This window comes from Haematobia irritans, chromosome 4 (assembly GCF_050003625.1).
Source record: "Haematobia irritans isolate KBUSLIRL chromosome 4, ASM5000362v1, whole genome shotgun sequence".
NCBI classification, from domain to species: Eukaryota; Metazoa; Arthropoda; class Insecta; order Diptera; family Muscidae; genus Haematobia; species Haematobia irritans.
In genome coordinates, this window is record NC_134400.1 from 38,779,545 (window position 1) to 38,799,087 (window position 19,543).

General features: G+C 23.7%; 1 protein-coding gene across 1 annotated transcript in view; it reads left to right on the top strand.

Annotated features, from left to right (window-relative positions):
* The first annotated feature begins 1,083 nt into the window (after positions 1-1,083).
* Positions 1,084-19,543, top strand: part of rdgC (retinal degeneration C) — a 262,547-nt gene continuing 244,087 nt past the window's right edge. Inside the window, exons 1-2 of the mRNA XM_075306228.1 lie at positions 1,084-1,156; positions 4,427-4,482. The gene's annotated coding sequence lies outside the window, so the exon portion shown is untranslated. The remainder of the gene's footprint in view (positions 1,157-4,426; positions 4,483-19,543) is intronic.

A 19,543-nucleotide genomic window follows, 5' to 3' on the forward strand; every position in this document is an offset into this window, starting at 1 on the left:
CAAAACTTTTGTTTCTATAGAAAATGTTGTCAAAATTTTATTTCTATAGAAAATTTTGTCATAATTTTATTTCCATATAAAATTTTGTTAACATTTTATTTCCATATAAAATTTTGTTAAAATTTTATTTTTATAGAAAATTTTGTTAAAATTTTATTTTTATAGAAAATTTCGTCATAATTTTTTTTCTATAAAAATTTTGTCAAAATTGTATTTTTATAGAAAATTTCGTCAAAATTTTATTTCTATAGACAATTTTGTCAAAATTTTATTTCTATAGAAAATTTTGTCGAAATTTTTTTTCTATAGAAAATTTTGTAAACATTTTTGTTTCTATATAAAAATTTTGTCAAAATTTTATTTCTATAGAAATTTTTTTCAAAACTTTTGGTTCTATAGAATATGTTGTCAAAACTTTTGTTTCTATAGAAAATGTTGTCAAAATTTTATTGCTAAAGAAAATTTTCTCAAAGTTTTTTTTTCTATAGAAAATTTTATTTCTACGGAAAATTTTGGCAAAATTTTATTTCTATACAAAATTTTGTCAAAATTTAAGTTTGAACATCCTATCAGAAACGAAAATCGCCTAACGAAATTCGTTGTGTTTTGCGTTTACACCGATAGTCACATGTTAAATTGATGCGAAAATGTTGCTGTGACTTTTTGTATTTGTGATGAATATTCACTAAAGCATTATGCCCAAGAATTTATGTTACTTTTAACAGCATGTTATATCCAACATAAACATACACACACACACATATAACTAAAATATCATGTGTTCCCTATGTTAAAGTCCTGTTGGCGCTCTAACTGTGAAGCAACAATACTAACTTGCCATAATACCATGGCATAGCAGAGAATACAATAACATCATGAAAGGATGGAAAACTGTCAGCAGTGGTAAACACTTTACATTGTATGGGCCTAGGTTCGGGTGGTGGACGTGGTGGGGGGACAATATTTATTTTGTTGACGATGATGGTTGTACAAGTGGCAGTGTGCTGTAAGCACATTTTGCCGACGACAACATCAGCATAAGAATTTCAGTTTTCCACAAATCGTTTAACGGAACGGTTGTCTTTTATTTGTCCTCCGCCGGTATTCGGGATTTTAGTACCGTTAACAAGCTGTCTTAGTGCGTATTCCATATTAAGTAAGAGTAGATAGAAAGCGAACGATAATGATTAAGCATGAAAATGATGAGAGTGAAAGTGCAAAAAAAAGCAAAATCAATCAAATATAATTGCAATGTGTGGTCAATTTAAAATCATTTAGAAAACCGAAAGCATATATAATTTTTTCCGCGTTTTTTTGTTGTTGTTGTTGTTGCTGTTGTAGTTCTTGGTATTTCATTGATTTCGCTGTGTTGTATTTGTTGGGGGTGGTGATGGTGGTAATGGAATAACGGATCTTGTGGTCGTTTGTTTTGATTTTCTCTTTAAACATGAAAATAACAACAATTTCATCACATCTAGAAAAGACGCATTGTTATGTATGTGTATGGGTGTATTTAGTTTTTTTTTTTTTTGCAAAAATTAGGGACAGTTGGTTATAGTGGTAATACCCTACATCTATAGTGGTAATTCGTGATGACAAATAACATCTTTGGTAACAAATTTTTGTTAACGTATTTTCCTTTGGGTCAAATCAAATCTTATTAGAGACAAAAATTTGCCAGAGCTGCCATAAACTCTATTTGACATACCTTAAAAAAAGTTTTTACATACAGTGACAAACACAAGTAATGACTCGTTGTCAATATTTTTGGTGTTTGGTCGAAACTGGATTTGCGCCCAAGGAACCATTGTATGCAAGGCGGGCATACTAACCATTGCACCACGGTGACCCCTATAACAGATATAACAAAATCTACCAAACTTAAAAAACTTTTTATGGTTACTATGAAAAACCTAACCTAACCTAACCTACAGTATTTGAAAATGTTTATACCCTTCACCACTACTGTGGTACAGGGTATAATAAGTTTGTGCATTTGTATGTAACGCCAAGAAGGAAAAGTCTGAGACCCATCGTTTAGTATACCGATCGTCTTAGAATTAAATTCTGAGTCGATTTAGCGATGTCCGTCTGTCTGTCTGTTGATGTATTTTTGTGTGCAAAGTACAGCTCGCAGTTTTAGTCCGATTGTCCTAAAATTTGGTATAGGTTCCGTACATCCGAATATTTTATGAGTCTCGAAAAACTTGCAAAATATCAGCCAAATCGGTTCAGATTTAGATATAGCTCCCATATATAGCTTTCGCCCGATTTACACTCATTTGCCCACAGAGGCCAATTTTTTGCTCCGATTTAGTTGAAATTTTGCACAGGGAGTAGAATTAGCATTATAGCTATGCGTGTCAAATTTGGTTGAAATCGGTTCAGATTTAGATATAGCTCCCATATATAGCTTTCGCCCGATTTACACTCAAATGACCACAGAGGCCAATTTTTTGCTCCGATTTAGTTGAAATTTTGCACAGGGAGTAGAATTAGCATTGTAGCTATGCGTGTCAAATTTGGTTGAAATCGGTTCAGATTTAGATATAGCTCCCATATATAGCTTTCGCCCGATTTACACTCAAATGACCACAGAGGCCAATTTTTAACTCCGATTTAGTTGAAATTTTGCACATGGAGTAGAATTAGCATTGTAGCTATGCGTGCCAAATTTGGTTGACATCGGTTCAGATTTAGATATATCTGCCATATATAGCTTTCGTCCGATTTACACTCATATGACCACAGAGGCTAATTTTTAACTCCGATTTAGTTGAAAATTTTCACAGGGAGTAGAATTAGCATTGTAGATATGCGTGCCAAATTTGGTTGACATCGGTTCAGATTTAGATATATCTGCCATATATAGCTTTCGTCCGATTTACACTCATATGACCACAGAGGCCAATTTTTAACTCCGATTTAGTTGAAATTTTTCACAGGGAGTAGAATTAGCATTGTAGATATGCGTGCCAAATTTGGTTGACATCGGTTCAGATTTAGATATAGCTCCCATATATATGTTTTTCTGATTTCGACCAACATTTCCATGTAAAATCGCCACTGCTTAGTCGAAAAGTTGTAAAAATGACTCTAATTTTCCTAAACTTCTAATACATATATATCGAGCGATAAATCACAAATAAACTTTTGCGTAGTTTCCTTAACATTGCTTCAGATTTAAATCTTTCTCATATTTTTTTACAAACATTGTGTTCCACCCTAGTTCATTAGCCAACTTAAATTTTGAGTCTATAGATTTTGTAGAAGTCTATCAAATTCTGTCCAAATCGAGTGATATTTAAATGTATGTATTTGGGACAAACCTTTATATATAGCCCCCAACACATTTGACGGATGTGATATGGTATCGAAAATTTAGATCTACAAAGTGGTGCAGGGTATAATATAGTCGGCCCCGCCCGACTTTAGACTTTCCTTACTTGTTTTAAATTGCAACTGTCAAAAGCATAACATTTCGTAAATAATATCAACTTTTAGAATCATTGTAGATTTTTGTTCCTTTGACTTTAACCTTCAAACGGTCTACATAGCCATCACCTGCTGCATTCTGAAGTTACTCTGCGGTATTTTGACCCATTTCTGACGATATAATCGGTACTTTGGTATTTTGTAGTACCAACCTTACTCTCCAACCTATTAGATAGATATAGATATCTCGCGCATCTTCAATCTGGCGACCTTTAAAGTGTAGGGTAAAAATGTAGATCCAATTATCATGTCTATCTCAAATGGTGGCTGTATTTTCAACAAATATTATTCTTGTTGTTGTTTTTATTTTTCGCAGTGTGTCCACACAAATGCCGGGCCCCTGTTCGGTTAGTCATTGGTTTGGTTGTGATTGTGAATGTCCATTGCGTTCTAGTAAACATTTAATTTTGTTTATAATTTTCTATCACGCATAGCCATGACCACTGGATTGCGTGTAAGTGTGCCTGAATTGTTGTTGTTTTTGTAGCAGTATTATGGTCATAGTGGGAAGAAGAATGAAATACCAAAACATAATTGGGATTACAGAAAAAAAGTGGCCAACATAAAAAATTGATTTTTTGGTATATTTTCATTTGCAGAAAATTTATTTGTATTAAAATAAATGAAATAAAATTAAAAATTATTTAAAAATTTAAATATTTCATATCTAGGTTGTTAAATGCGAAAATAACAAATATATAATAAAAACAAAAATCCAAAACGAAAGCTGCATTTTTGTCTTTGGATATTTTATTGTTGCTGTTGCATCACAATTTAGCTGCATCTATTAGTTGTGTGTGTGTGTGTGGGTGTTTGAGTGCGAAAGTGGGTGGTGGTATCACCAATAACATTCTGTTTGTTCTCATTCTCTAACATTGCTCTGCTACTACAGATGTTGTTCATTGCCTCTCACTTTTCTCTCACCTCTCAGATCAGATAGACAATGTTTGCAATTGAATGGTCACATTTGATTTACAAAAACAAAAGGTAAGTACAATTTGCTACAATATACACATATACATATACACACAGTATGCTATGTAATTACTAGTTTATTATTATCAAATTCTTCCATAACAAAAGGGAAAGTGTTTTTTATTAACACGTGACATAAAAAGCAAATACTACAGAAAGTTAAACCGGGTTGAAGTTCGGCTAGGTTGAATCTTAGGTACCCTCCACCATATATTGTGTACAAAGTTCTACTCAGGAGGGTCATACACAAATCGAATTACTTGGGTTGTTGTAAATTCAATTTTTTGTCAAAATTTTATTTCTATAGAAATATTTGTCAAAATTGTATTTCTATAGAAAATTTTGTCAAAATTTTATTTCTATACAAAATTTTATTTCAATTATATTTGCTTAGTTCGGCTTGAGGTCATGTGAATAAAAACAGATGTTGTTGTTTTTTGAGTTGTATTTTTATATTTAAAATTTTCCAATATTTCGAGACATCTCCGATGCTCGTCTTCAGGGAAATTACTTTAAACAAAAAGAAAAAACATTTAACACATTAACAAAAAAATATATCATTACATGAAAAACACAGATAATTACATTTAAATTTAAAGAACAGTGAACTTCTTTACAAGGGAGTATATTTACAACTAAAAGCTAATCTGTCTTTCTATATTTTTGTACAATATTTCTATAAATATGTGCACAATGGTCCGTATCAGTCTTAAAATTCATTCGTCTTTCTGCAGGTACATTTATAATATGTAGCATCTCCAGAGTAAATCTCCTTTTATAATTGGTTTCTTGCGTCAAAATATCTACGTCCTTAAAGTTTGGTTTGTGTCCTGTTAAAGTGCAATGTGCTGCAAGTGCCGTCTTTTGCTCCAAGGGCTTATCAGTGGCTTTCTGATCATATTTATGCCCTGAGAGTCTAGTTTTTAATTTGGTTTTTGTTGTACCAATATATACTTTTTGGCAAGTATCAGAGTCATTTCCATTGCATTTGATCTTATATACTACGTTTGACTTGTCTTCTTTCTTAATTTTAGATTTTGTCTTGCTGAAGAATTGATTTACTGTATTATGAGTCCTTTGTGCAATTTGAAATTTGTCCTTATTTAGCATGTTAGATGATTTGAATCTTTCCGAGAATTGGGGGACATATGTCAAGGGTTTATAAATTTTGGGTTCAATTTCGTCATGTTTGATATGTTGTTGTTCTTTTGCATGTTGTATTAGGTCGTCAATCGTCTTATTCGGGAAATCATTTAATCGCAATATGGTCCTTATCTTATCTTCGTTGTCCTTATGAAATATTTTGTCGCTGATATCGTGTACTCTTCTTATAAAATTTGTAGCCGTATTCATTATAACTCGTCTAGGATGTTTGGAGTTGAAATTTATCAATCGTCCTGTGGCTGTTGGCTTTTGATACCAGTTAATTTTTATTCCATTTCTGTGCCTTAGAATTATGGTATCTAAGTATGGTAACTTGTTGTCCTCTTCTGTTTCCATCGTAAATTGAATTTGTCTATCAAAGGCGTTTAAAGCTGATAAAGTGGCCTGAACGTCATTTTTATTCAAAATACAGAACAGATCATCTACATATTTTGTCATTATTTTTGGTTTAATAGTCAATTTTTCCAATACTGAGTCCAAGAGTACTTCCATTACAATATCGGCGATAATAGGTGAAGCTGGTGATCCCATTGGCATTCCTTTACGTTGCTCATACACCTTGTCATCATATACAAAATATCTTGAGTCCTTTATACAAAAAGTTAACATTTCTATAAAAATATCCATCGGTATCTTCGTATAGTCCTTTATTTCGTCCCATTTTTCTTTTATAATCTTAATCGCCAAATTTACTGGAATGCTTGGAAAAGAGATACTACGTCAAACGAGATCATTGTTTCATTGTCCTCAATCTTAATATTACTGGTTTTATTCGTAAATTCAATTGCGTCCTTTACATTATATTTGGAATCTTTCGTCAAATTTTTCAAAATATTTACAATATATTTTGATAGTTCATAAGAGGGGGAATTTATTGAAGAACATATCGGTCTTACAGGGACTCCTTCCTTATGTATCTTCGGAAGTCCATAAATTCGAGGGGCGTTAGCAGTTTTACATATCAATTTTAATTTTTCGTTGGTGTCAATGATGTTCATTCTGAATAATTTTTCCACCAGTTTGTTATTTTTGGTTTGTAGTGTTGATGTCGGATCTCTTTTTAAGCGTCTATATGTACAAATATCTCTTAAAATATTTTTCATCTTTATTTCATAATCGTCTTTATACATCGCTACGGTTTTTCCCCCTTTATCAGCAGTTAGAATAAGTAAATCTTTATTTTCCTTTAGATATTTCCGTGTCTCCCCCACTGTGTCAAGTATAAATTTCTCTTTCTTATTTGGTTTAGTCTTTTGTATGTGGTCATCTATAAGAGAAGCTAAACGTACTCTCGCGTTCTCTTGTTCTTCTTTATTGTCTAATGTTTGTATGCACTCATCTGATGAGTTTTTGTCAAAAAATTTTGTCAAAATTTTATTTCTCTAGAAAATTTTGTCAAAATTTTATTTCTATAAAATTTTGTCAAAATTTTATTTCTATAGAAAATTTTCTGAAAATTTTATTTCTATAGAAAATTGTCTTCAAATTTTATTTCTATAGAAAATTTCGTCAAAATGTTATTTCTATAGAAAATTTTGTCAAAATTTTATTTCTATAGAAAATTTTGTCAAAATTTTATTTCTATAGAAATATTTGTCAAAATTTTATTTCTATAGAAAATTTGTCAAAATTTTATTTCTATAGAAAATTATGTCAAAATTTTATTTCCACAAAAAATTTTGGCGAAATTTTATTTCTATAGAAAATTTTGTCAAAATTTTATTTCTATAAACTTATTTCTATACAAAATTTTATTTCTATGGAACATTTTGTCAAAATGTTATTTCTATAGAAAATTTAATCAAAATTTTGTTACTGGTGAAAATTGTGTCAAAATTTTATTTCTATAGAAAATTTTGTCAAAATTTTATTTCTATAGAAAAATTTGCCAACATTTCATTTCTATAGAAAATTATGTCAAAATTTTATTTCCATAGAAAATTTTGTCAAAATTTTATTTTTCTAGAAAATTTTGTCAAAATTTTATTTCTATAGAAATTTTGTCAAAATTTTATTTCTATAGAAAATTTTGTCAAAATTTTATTTCTATAGAAAAATTTGTCAAAATTTTATTTCTATAGCAAAATGTTGTCAAAATTTTGTTACTGGTCAAAATTTTGTCAACATTTTATTTCTAGTGAAAATTTTGTCAAAATTTTATTTCTATAGAAAATTTTGTAAAAATTTTATTTCTATAGAAAATTTTGTCAACATTTTATTTCTATAGAAAAATTTGTCAAAATTTTGTCAAAATTTTATTTCTATTGAAAATTTTGTAAAAATTTTATTTCTATAGAAAATTTTGTAAAAATTTTATTTCTATAGAAAATTTTGTCAACATTTTATTTCTATAGAAAAATTTGTCAAAATTTTGCTTCTATAGAAAATTATGTCAAAATTTTATTTCTATAGAAATTTTTTACAAAGTTTTATTTCTATAGAAAATTTTATCAAAATTTTGTTACTGGTGAAAATTTTGTCAACATTTGATTTCTATTGAAAATTTCGTAAAAATTTTATTTCTAGTGAAAATTTCGTAAAATTTTTGTTTCTATAGAAAATTTTGTCAAAATTTTATTTCTATAGCAAAATTTTGTCAAAATTTTATTTCTATAGAAAATTTTGTCAAACTTTTATTTCTATAGAAAATTTTTGCAGTTTTATTTCTATAGAAAATTTTATCAAAATTTTGTTACTGGTGAAAATTTTGTCAAAATTTTATTTCTATTGAAAATTTTGTAAAAATTTTATTTCTATAGAAAATTTTGTAAAAATTTTATTTCTATAGAAAATTTTGTCAACATTTTATTTCTATAGAAAAATTTGTCAAAATTTTGCTTCTATAGAAAATTATGTCAAAATTTTATTTCTATAGAAATTTTTTACAAAGTTTTATTTCTATAGAAAATTTTATCAAAATTTTGTTACTGGTGAAAATTTTGTCAACATTTGATTTCTATTGAAAATTTCGTAAAAATTTTATTTCTAGTGAAAATTTCGTAAAAATTTTGTTTCTATAGAAAATTTTGTCAAAATTTTATTTCTATAGCAAAATTTTGTCAAAATTTTATTTCTATAGAAAATTTTGTCAATCTTTTATTTCTATAGAAAATTTTTGCAAAATTTTATTTCTATTGAAAATTTTGTCAACATTTTATTTCTAGTGAAAATTTTGTTATAAATTTATTTGTATAGAAAATTTTGTCAAAATTTTATTTCTATAGAAAAATTTGTCAAAATTGTATTTCTATAGAAAATTTTGTCAAAATTTTATTTCCACAAAAAATTTTATTTCTATAGAAAATTTTGTCAAAATTTTATTTCTACAGAAAATTTTGTCAAAATTTCATTTCTATAGAAAAATTTGTCAAAATTTTATTTCTATAGAAAATTATGTAAAAATTTTATATCTATAGAAATTTTTGCAAAGTTTTATTTCTATAGAAAATTTTATCAAAATTTTGTTACTGGTGAAAATTTTGTCAACATTTTATTTCTAGTGAAAATTTTGTAAAAACTTTGTATCTATAGAAAATTTTGTCAAAATTTTATTTCTATAGCAAATTTTGTCAAAATTTTATTTCTATAGAAAATTTTGTCAAACTTTTATTTCTATAGAAAATTTTTGCAAAATTTTATTTCTATAGAAAATTTTGTCAAAATTTTATTTCTAGTGAAAATTTTGTAAAAATTTTATTTCTATAGAAAATTTTGTCAACATTTTATTTCTAGGGAAAATTTTGTCAAAATTTTATTGCTATAGAAAATTTTGTCAAAATTTTATTTCTATAGAAAATTTTATCAAAATTTTATTTCTATAGAAAATTTTGTCAAAATTTTATTTCTATAGAAAATTTTGTCAAAATTTTATTTCCAAAGAAAATTTTGTCAAAATTTTATTTCTATAGAAAATTTTGTCAAAATTTTATTTCTACAGAAAATTTTGTCAAAATTTTATTTCCATAGAAAATTTTGTCAAAATTTTATTTTTCTAGAAAATTTTGTCAAAATTTTATTTCTATAGAAAATTTTGTCAAAATTTTATTTCTATAGAAAATTTTGTCAAAATTTTATTTCTATAGAAAAATTTGTCAAAATTTTATTTCTATAGAAAAATTTGTCAAAATTTTATTTCTATAGCAAAATGTTGTCAAAATTTTGTTACTGGTCAAAATTTTGTCAACATTTTATTTCTAGTGAAAATTTTGTCAAAATTTTATTTCTATAGAAAATTTTGTCAAAATTTTATTTCTATAGAAAATTTTGTTAAAATTTTATTTCTATAGCAAAATTTTGTAAAAATTTTATTTCTATAGCAAAATTTTGATAAAATTTTATTTCTATAGAAAATTTTTGCAAAGTTTTATTTCCATAGTATGACCTAACACTAAAATTTAAAATTTTGAAGATACTTAAGTTTAAGACAATTTTATCAAAAATTTTATTTCTATAGATAATTTTGTCATATTTTTTATTTCTATAGCAAAATTTTGTCAAAATTTATTTCTTTAGCAAAATTTTGTAAAAATTTTATTTCTATAGAAAATTTTCTCAAAAATTTTATTTCTATAGCAAAGTTTTGTCAAAATTTTATTTCTATAGAAAATTTTGTCAAAATTTTATTTCTATAGCAACATTTTGTCAAAATTTTATTTCTATAGAAAATTTTGTCAACATTTTATTTCTAGTGAAAATGTTGTCAAAATTTTATTTCTATAGAAAATTTTGTCAAAATTTTATTTCTATAGAAAATTTTGTCAACATTTTATTTCTAGTGAAAATTTTGTCAAAATTTTATTTCTATAGAAATTTTGTCAAAATTTTATTTCTATAGCAAAATTTTGTCAAAATTTTATTTCTATAGCAAAAATTTATTCCTATAGCAAAATTTTATTTCTGTAGAAAATTTTGTCAAAATTTTATTTCTATAGCAAAAATTTTGTCAAAATTTTATTTCTATAGAACATTTTTTCAAAATTGTATTTCTATAGCAGAATTTTGTAAAAATTTTATTTCTATAGAAATTTTTGTCAAAATTTTATTTCTATAAAAAATTTTGTCAAAATTTTATTTTTATAGAAAATTTTGTCAAAATTTTATTTTTATAGAAAATTTTGTCAAAGTTTTATTTCCATAGTATGACCTAACTTAAGATACTTAAGTTTAAGACAATTTTATCAAAATTTTATTTCTATAGATAATTTTGTCAAAACTATATATCTATAGAAAATTTTGTCAAAATTTTATTTCTGTAGCAAAAATTTATTTCTATAGCAAAATTTTGTCAAAAATTTTATTTCTATAGAAAATTTTGTCAAACTTTAATTTCAAAATTTTATTTCTAGTGAAAATTTTGTAAAAATTTTATTTCTATATAAAATTTTGTCAACATTTTATTTCTATATAAAATTTTGTCAAAAATTTATTTCTATAGAAAATTTTGTCAAAATTTTATTTCTATAGAAAATTTTGTCAAAATTTTATTTCCAAAGAAAATTTTGTCAAAACTGTATTTATATAGCAGAATTTTGTCAAAATTTTATTTCTATAGAAAATTTTGCAAAATTTTATTTCTGTAGCAAAAATTTATTTCTTAGCAAAATTTTGTACAAAAATTTATTTCTATAGAAAATTTTGTCAAACTTTTATTTCAAAATTTTATTTCTGGTGAAAATTTTGTAACAATTTTATTTCTATAGAAAATTTTGTCAACATTTTATTTCTAGTGAAAATTTTGTCAAAAATTTATTTCTATAGAAAATTTTGCCAAAATTTTATTTCTATAGAAAATTTTGTCAAAATTTTATTTCTATAGAAAATTTTGTCAAAATTTTATTTCTATAGAAAATTTTGTCAAAATTTTATTTTTATAGAAAATTTTTGCAAAATTTTATTTCTATAGCAAAATGTTGTCAAAATTTTGTTACTGGTCAAAATTTTGTCAACATTTTTTTTCTAGTGAAAATTTTGTCAAAATTTATATTTATAGCAAAATTTTGTAAAAATTTTATTTCTATAGCAAAATTTTGATAAAATTTTATTTCTATAGAAAATTTTTGCAAAGTTTTATTTCCATAGTATGACCTAACACTAAAATTTAAAATTTTGAAGATACTTAAGTTTAAGACAATTTTATCAAAATTTTATTTCTATAGATAATTTTGTCATATTTTTATATCTATAGCAAAATTTTGTCAAAATTTACTTCTTTAGCAAAATTTTGTAAAAATTTTATTTCTATAGAAAATTTTGTCAAAATTTTATTTCTATAGCAAAGTTTTGTCAAAATTTTATTTTTATAGAAAATTTTGTCAAAATTTTATTTCTATAGCAAAATTTTGTCAAAATTTTATTTCTATAGAAAATTTTGTCAAAATTTTATTTCTATTCGGAATTTTGTAAAAATTTTATTTCTACAGCAAAATTTTGTAAAAATTGTATTTCTATAGAAAATTTTGTCAAAATTTTATTTCTATAGCAAAATTTTATTTCTATAGAAAATTTTGTTAACATTTTATTTCTACAGAAAACAATGGTTTCAAAATAATTTGAAACCAGCCGTTTAGCTCTTTGTCTTTAACTCTTCAATTATCCTTAGCGTCAATCTACTTTTCCTCGATAATGTAAAAAGTAAGAATGTCTTTTACTTTGACCTATAAAGCTTGCAGTTTTTTTCGTATTGCAAAAAACAAAAAGATATTTCCACTACAATTAAACCCTAAAACAAAGACGAACGCAATTGAAATGAACGCACGAATAAATGTCAGCCCCCATTCTGCGATTATGCCAATTTGTAGAAGATTTTTTTCCTATATAGACTAACAGCTATGAAACTATTGACCAACATGCGACCCCTTTCTTTTTTATGTATTTTCTAGCTATTATTCTTTGTGAATTTAGTATTTCCATATCGCACATTCACACACACACACACACTAAACTTTAAGGTGTGTTTCATTGCTTAGTTAAGTTACACTGGTCTAATATTTGAGTGTCAATGAGAGTCAATGTAAGCAAAAGGGCCATTTTTGTAATAGTGAAAATGAATAAAACCTTTTGTTGCAGTGTAACCCTACCTTAATGCTTTTAGTGTTTAAGGAAATGGTAGTCCAAATGCGTGAGTCGTAGAAATTTTAGAAATATTCGCAAGACAATAATCACCGAGGTCAGCGAATAACAAATAAGAATAAGTGCCAATTATTCAGTTATATTAAATTGAATAAAAAAAACTTAAATTAAAATTAAAGAAAAATTTGAACCTTTAAATTTAATTTAAATTAAATTTAACAAATAATAATGAATGCCAATTATTCAATTAAATTAAAAAAAAACTTAAATTAATTTAAATTTTGATTGAAATTTTTCATTATTGCCCAGCAAAAAATGGAGCACTATTTCAGCAGGATTGTAAGAGAGAGGGGCAGTACTAACTTCTTACAAAACAACCGAATCAGCGCTGATTTTTGTGGGCGATATCCCGATTTAGAGCAGCTAAACTCTAAACTCTTATTGCTCAAGTATTTTTTGATGGGTTGTTAAATTTAAAATGTTAATATTTACATTTAAAGTATAAATATTTAAATTTAAATTAATTTTGGTTTTTTTAGTTAATTTAATTGAATAATTGGCATTTATTCTTACTTGTTATTTTGGAGACGTTCAACTAGGTATTTAGTTTATTTGATTAGGCCTTTGGAGCGTATACGTTATGTACCCATTCGTAAATCGTGGTATTCGTAATAATCATACGACACGTAGTAAAGTAGCCAAAAATGCTCAAGCTAGATAATAATAAATTCAAATTTTCTACTGTGCCTAAAACACAGCAAATTTTTATAGAAAATCTTGTCAAAATTTTATTTCTGTAGAAAGTCTTGTAAAAATTTTATTTCTATAGAAAATTTTGTCAAAATTTTATTTCTATAGAAAATTTTGTCAAAATTTTATTTCTATACAAAATGTTGTCAAAATTTTATTTCTATAGAAAATCATATCAAAATTTTACAAAAATTTTCTGTAGAAATAAAATTATGAAAAAATTTTCTATAGAAATAAAATTTTGCAATTTATTCCTATAGCAAACAGGAATAAAAGTTTGGCAGAATTTTTTATAGAAATACAATTTTGAAACGATTTTCTATAGAAATAAAATTTTGACAAAATTTTCTATAGAAACAAAAGTTTTGACAAAACTTTCTATAGAAATAGATTTTTGATAAAATTTTCTATAGAAATAAAATTTTAACAAAATTTTCTATTGGAATAAAATTTTGACAAAATTTTCTATTAAAATAAAATATTGACAAAATTTTCTATTGAAAAAAAAATATTGACAAAAACTTCTATAGAAATAAAATGTTGACAAAATTTTCTACAGAAACAAAATTTTGACAAAATTTTCTACAGAAATAATTTTTTCAATAGAAATAAAATTTTGACAAAATTTTCTATGGAAATACAATTTTGACAAAATTTTCTAAAAAAATATAATTTTTAGAAAATTTTTTATAGAAATGAAATTTTAACAAAATTTTCTGTAGAAATAAAATTATGAAAATTTTTTCTATAGAAATAAAATTTTGCAAAAATTTTGCTATAGGAATAAAAGTTTGGCAAAATTTTCTATAGAAATCAACTTTTGACACGATTTTCTATAGAAATAAAATCTTGACTAATTTTCTATAGAGATAAAAGTTTGACAAAATTTTCTAATAGAAATAAAATTTTGACAAATATTTCTATAGATATAAAATTTTGACAAAATTTTCGTTAAAAATAAAATTTTAACAAAATATTTTACAAAAATAAAATTTTGACAAAATTTTCTTTATAGAAATAATATATTGACAAAATTTTGTATAGAAATACAATTTTAACAACATTTTCTATAGAAACAAAAGTTTTGACAAGTTTTTTTATAGAAATAAAATTTGAACAATTTTCTATTGGAATAAAATTTCGACAAAATTTTCTATTAAAATAAAATTTTGTCAAAATTGAAAACAAAAATATTGAAAAAAAAAAATATTGACAAAAATTTCTATAGAAATAAAATGTTGACAAAATTTCCTAAAGAAATAAAATTTTGAAAAAATTTTCTACAGAAATAATTTTTTCAATAGAAATAAAATTTTGACAAAATTTTCTATGGAAACACAATTTTGACAAAATTTTCTACAAAAATATAATTTTGAGAAAAATTTTTATAGAAATGAAATTTTAACAAAATTTTCTGTAGAAATGAAATTATGAGAAAATTTTCTATAGAAATAAAATGTTGAAAAAATTTTGCTATAAGAATAAAGTTTGGCAAAATTTTCTATAGAAATAAAATTTTGACATGATTTTCTATAGAAATAAAATTTTGGTTAATTTTCTATAGAGATAAAATTTTGAAAAATATTTCTATAGCTATAAAATTTTGACTAAATTTTCGTTAGAAGTAAAATTTTAACAAAATTTTCGTTAGAAGTAACATTTTAACAAAATATTTTATAGAAATAAAATTTTGACAAAGTTTTCTATAGAACTAAGTTTTTGATAAAATTTTCTATAGAAAAAAAATTTTGACAAAATGTTTTATTAAAATAAAATTTGGAAAAATTTTCTATTGAAAAAAATATTGTCAAAAATTTCTATAGAAATAAGATGTTGACTAAATTTTCTACAGGAATAAAATTTTGACAAAATTTCCTAAAGAAATAAAATTTTGAAAAAATTTTCTACAGAAATAATTTTTTCAATAAAAATAAAATTTTGACAAAATTTTCTATGGAAACACAATTTTGACAAAATTTTCTACAAAAATATAATTTTGAGAAAAATTTTTATAGAAATGAAATTTTAACAAAATTTTCTGTAGAAATAAAATTATGAGAAAATTTTCTATAGAAATAAAATGTTGCAAAAATTTTGCTATAAGAATAAAGTTTGGCAAAATTTTCTATAGAAATAAAATTTTGACATGATTTTCTATAGAAATAAAATTTTGATTAATTTTCTATAGAGATAAAATTTTGAAAAATATTTCTATAGATATAAAATTTTGACAAAATTTTCGTTAGAAGTAAAATTTTAACAAAATATTTTATAGAAATAAAATTTTGAAAATATTTTCTATAGAAATAAAATTTTAACCAAATTTTCTATTGGAATAAAATTTTGGCAAAATGTTCTATTAAAGTAAAATTTTGAAAAATTTTCTATTGAAAAAAAAATATTGACCAAAAATTTCTATAGAAATAAAGTGTTGACAAAATTTTCTACAGAAATAAAATTTTGACAAATTTTTTTTCAGAAATAATTTTTTCAATAGAAATAAAATTTTGACAAAATTTTCTATGGAAATACAATTTTGACAAAATTTTCTAAAAAAATATAATTTTCAGAAAAATTTTTATAGAAATGAAATTTTAACAAAATTTTCTGTAGAAATAAAATTATGAAAAATTTTTCTATAGAAAAACAAAAATTTGCAAAAATTTTGCTGTAGGAATAAAAATTTGGCAAAATTTTCTAGAGAAATAAAATTTTGACACGATTTTCTATAGAAATAAAATCTTGACTAATTTTCTATAGAGATAAAATTTTGACAAAATTTTCTAATAGAAATAAAATTTTGACAAATATTTCTATAGATATAAATTTTTGACAACATTTTCGCTAGAAGTAACATTTTAACAAAATATTTTATAGAAATAAAATTTTGACAAAATTTTCTATAGAAATAAGTTTTTGATAAAATTTTCTATAGAAATAAAATTTTAACAAAATTTTCTATTGGAATAACATTTTGACAAAATTTTCTATTAAAATTAAATATTGGCAAAAATTTCTATTGAACAAAAAAAATATTGACAAAAATTTCTATAGAAATAAAATGTTGACAAAATTTTCGACAGAAATAAAATTTTGACAAAGTTTTCTACAGAAATAAAATTTTGACAAAATTTTCTACAGAAATAATTTTTTCAATAGAAATAAAATTTTGACAAAATTTTCTATGGAAATACAATTTTGACAAAATTTGCTACAAAAATATAGTTTTGAGAAAAATTTTAATAGAAATGAAATTTTAACAAAAATTTCTGTAGAAATAAAATTATGAAAAAATTTTCTATAGAAATAAAATTTTGCTATAGGAATAAAGTTTGGCAAAATTTTCTATAGAAATAAAATGTTGACATGATTTTCTATAGAAATAAAATTTTGATTAATTTTCTATAGAGATAAAGTTTTGACAAAATTTTCTAATAGAAATAAAAATTTGACAAATATCTATAGATATAAAATTTTGACAAAATTTTCGTTAAAAGTAACATTTTAACAAAATATTTTATATAAATAAAATTTTGACAAAATTTTCTATAGAAATAAGTTTTTGATAAAATTTTCTATAGAAGTAAAATTTTGACAAAATGTTCTATTAAAATAAAATTTGGAAAAATTTTCTATTGAAAAAAAATATTGACAAAAATTTCTATAGAAATAAAATGTTGACAAAATTTTCTACAGGAATAAACTTTTGATAAAATTTCCTATAGATATAAAATTTTGACAAAATTTTCTACAGAAATAAAATTTTGACAAAATTTTCTACAGAAATAAAATTTTGACAAAATCTTCTACGGAAATAATTTTTTCAATAGAAATAAAATTTTGACAAAATTTTCTATGGAAATACAATTTTGACAAAATTTTCTACAAAAATATAATTTTGAGAAAAATTTTTATAGAAATGAAATTTTAACAAAATTTTCTGTAGAAATAAAATTTTGCAATAATTTGCTATAGAAATAACATTTTGCAAAAACATCAATAGAATTCAATTTTCTCAAAATTTTTTTATAGAAATAAAATTTTGACAAAATTTTTATAGAAATAACATGTTTACAAAATTTTCTACACAAATAAAAGGTTCACAAAATTTTCTATAGAAATACATTGTTGAGAAAATTTTCTATGGAAACAAAATTTTGCAAAAATTTTCAATAAAAAGAAAAATTTGAGAAAAAAATTGACAAATTTTTCTATAGAAATAAAATTTTGAGAAAATTTTCTATAAAAATAAAATTTTGAGAAAAGTTTCTAAAAAAATAAAATTTTGACAAATTAAATTAAAGGTTAAATTAAATTATTATTATTTTTTGAAATATTTTGTTGATATATTTTTCTGTATACAATATTATTATCTTTTGCCCCAATGTATCGCACATTTAATTGATCACTCTGATGTTGTATCATAGGCTAATTATTACAAGTTTTCTAACCAATCAATTAGTTAAGTCATTTACTCAGAAAGAAAACACCAGGCGGGCTCTAATTACCATCTTGTTTTGGAACCTAAGGAAATGAAAATACAAACGAAATCGAAAGGCAAAAATGATAAATGACCAGACTAATGGATTAAATTAGAGTGAATGTATAAATGAACAAATATTTCATGGATGCTATTCATTTGTGGCAATAGACTGTAGTCTTACATGGTCAAGGTTAAAATGTAAGAGAATAAACGAGATTGTGTTCAAGGACAAATTTTTTGATGTTGTCCAAGATGGATCATAATACCATGTGATAAAAAAAACAACAACAACAAATTATATTTAAAACCCCAGATGACCACAATATTTCGGATCTTTTTCTTTCGATAGTAGAAAAATTTGGCACTATACTTTATCTCCCCTATTTTTATAGAGATGACAAAATTATTTTAATTAACAAACTTGCTGAGTTTGTCTCATGTTTTTTTGTTTTAGAAATATTTGATGAACATAAATATTATTCTGTTGGATCCACAAAAACTTGAATTTCCATTAATTTTGATTTCAATTCGTGTGTTCCCATTACACGATTGTGTAAAACGAAAAAGGTCAAAGGTTCACCTTTTTTTATGTAGTCTCATGATTGATTTATTTATTTGGCATCTTAACGTTCAGTCGTTTGAAATTTAAGTTTGTGTGTTTATTTTTACAGGAGTTTTCTTTTCTTGGATTTTCTTTCACTGGGCCATGGTGATGATAAACAAGCAATAATATGGAAATCTAATAAAAGTTCTACGGCATCATTTACATATTTCAGTTTATTTTTATTTGTTATTTGGTTGTATGTTTGAGATGGACCAATATTTGATTACAATCAAATTTTGGCAATGCCAAAGGCGCATTACTGTTAAGTTGGGTTTTTCATTTTATGGTGTATAGGGTTGGGTATATACAAGGGACCCATAGGAAAACCCTATGAGTCCCTTGCATATGCCCAACCCAGTAAAAAACTGGGTAAGTTGAGGTGAAAAAATTGTCTGTAGGAATAAAATTTTCTGTAGAAGTAAAATTTTCAGAAAATTTTCTATAGTAATAACATTTTGACAAAATATTCTATAGAATTAAAATTTTGACAAAAATTTCTATAGAATTCAAATTTTGACAAAATTTTCTATTGAAATAAATTTTTGACAAAATTTTCTATGGAAATAAAATTTTCTCTAGAAATAAAATTTTGACAAAATTTTCTATACAAATAAAATTTTGACAAAAATTTCTAGAGAAATATAATTTTGACAAAATTTTCTCGAAAAATACAATTTTCTAGAGAAATAAACTTTTGACAAAATTTTCTAGAGAAATAAAATTTTGACAAAATTTTCTAAAGAAATAAAAAATTTTGACAACATTTTCTAGAGCAATAAAATTTTGACAAAACTTTCTAGAGAAATAAAATTTTGACAAAATTTTCTATAGATATACAATTTTGACAAAATTTTCTATAGATATAAAATTTTGAAAAAAAATTCTATTAATATATAATTTTGTGAAAATTTTATATAGAAGTCAAATTTTGACAAAATTTTCTATAGAAATAAAATTTTGACAAAATTTGGGAAAATTTTCTATAGAAATAAAAAATGTTGACA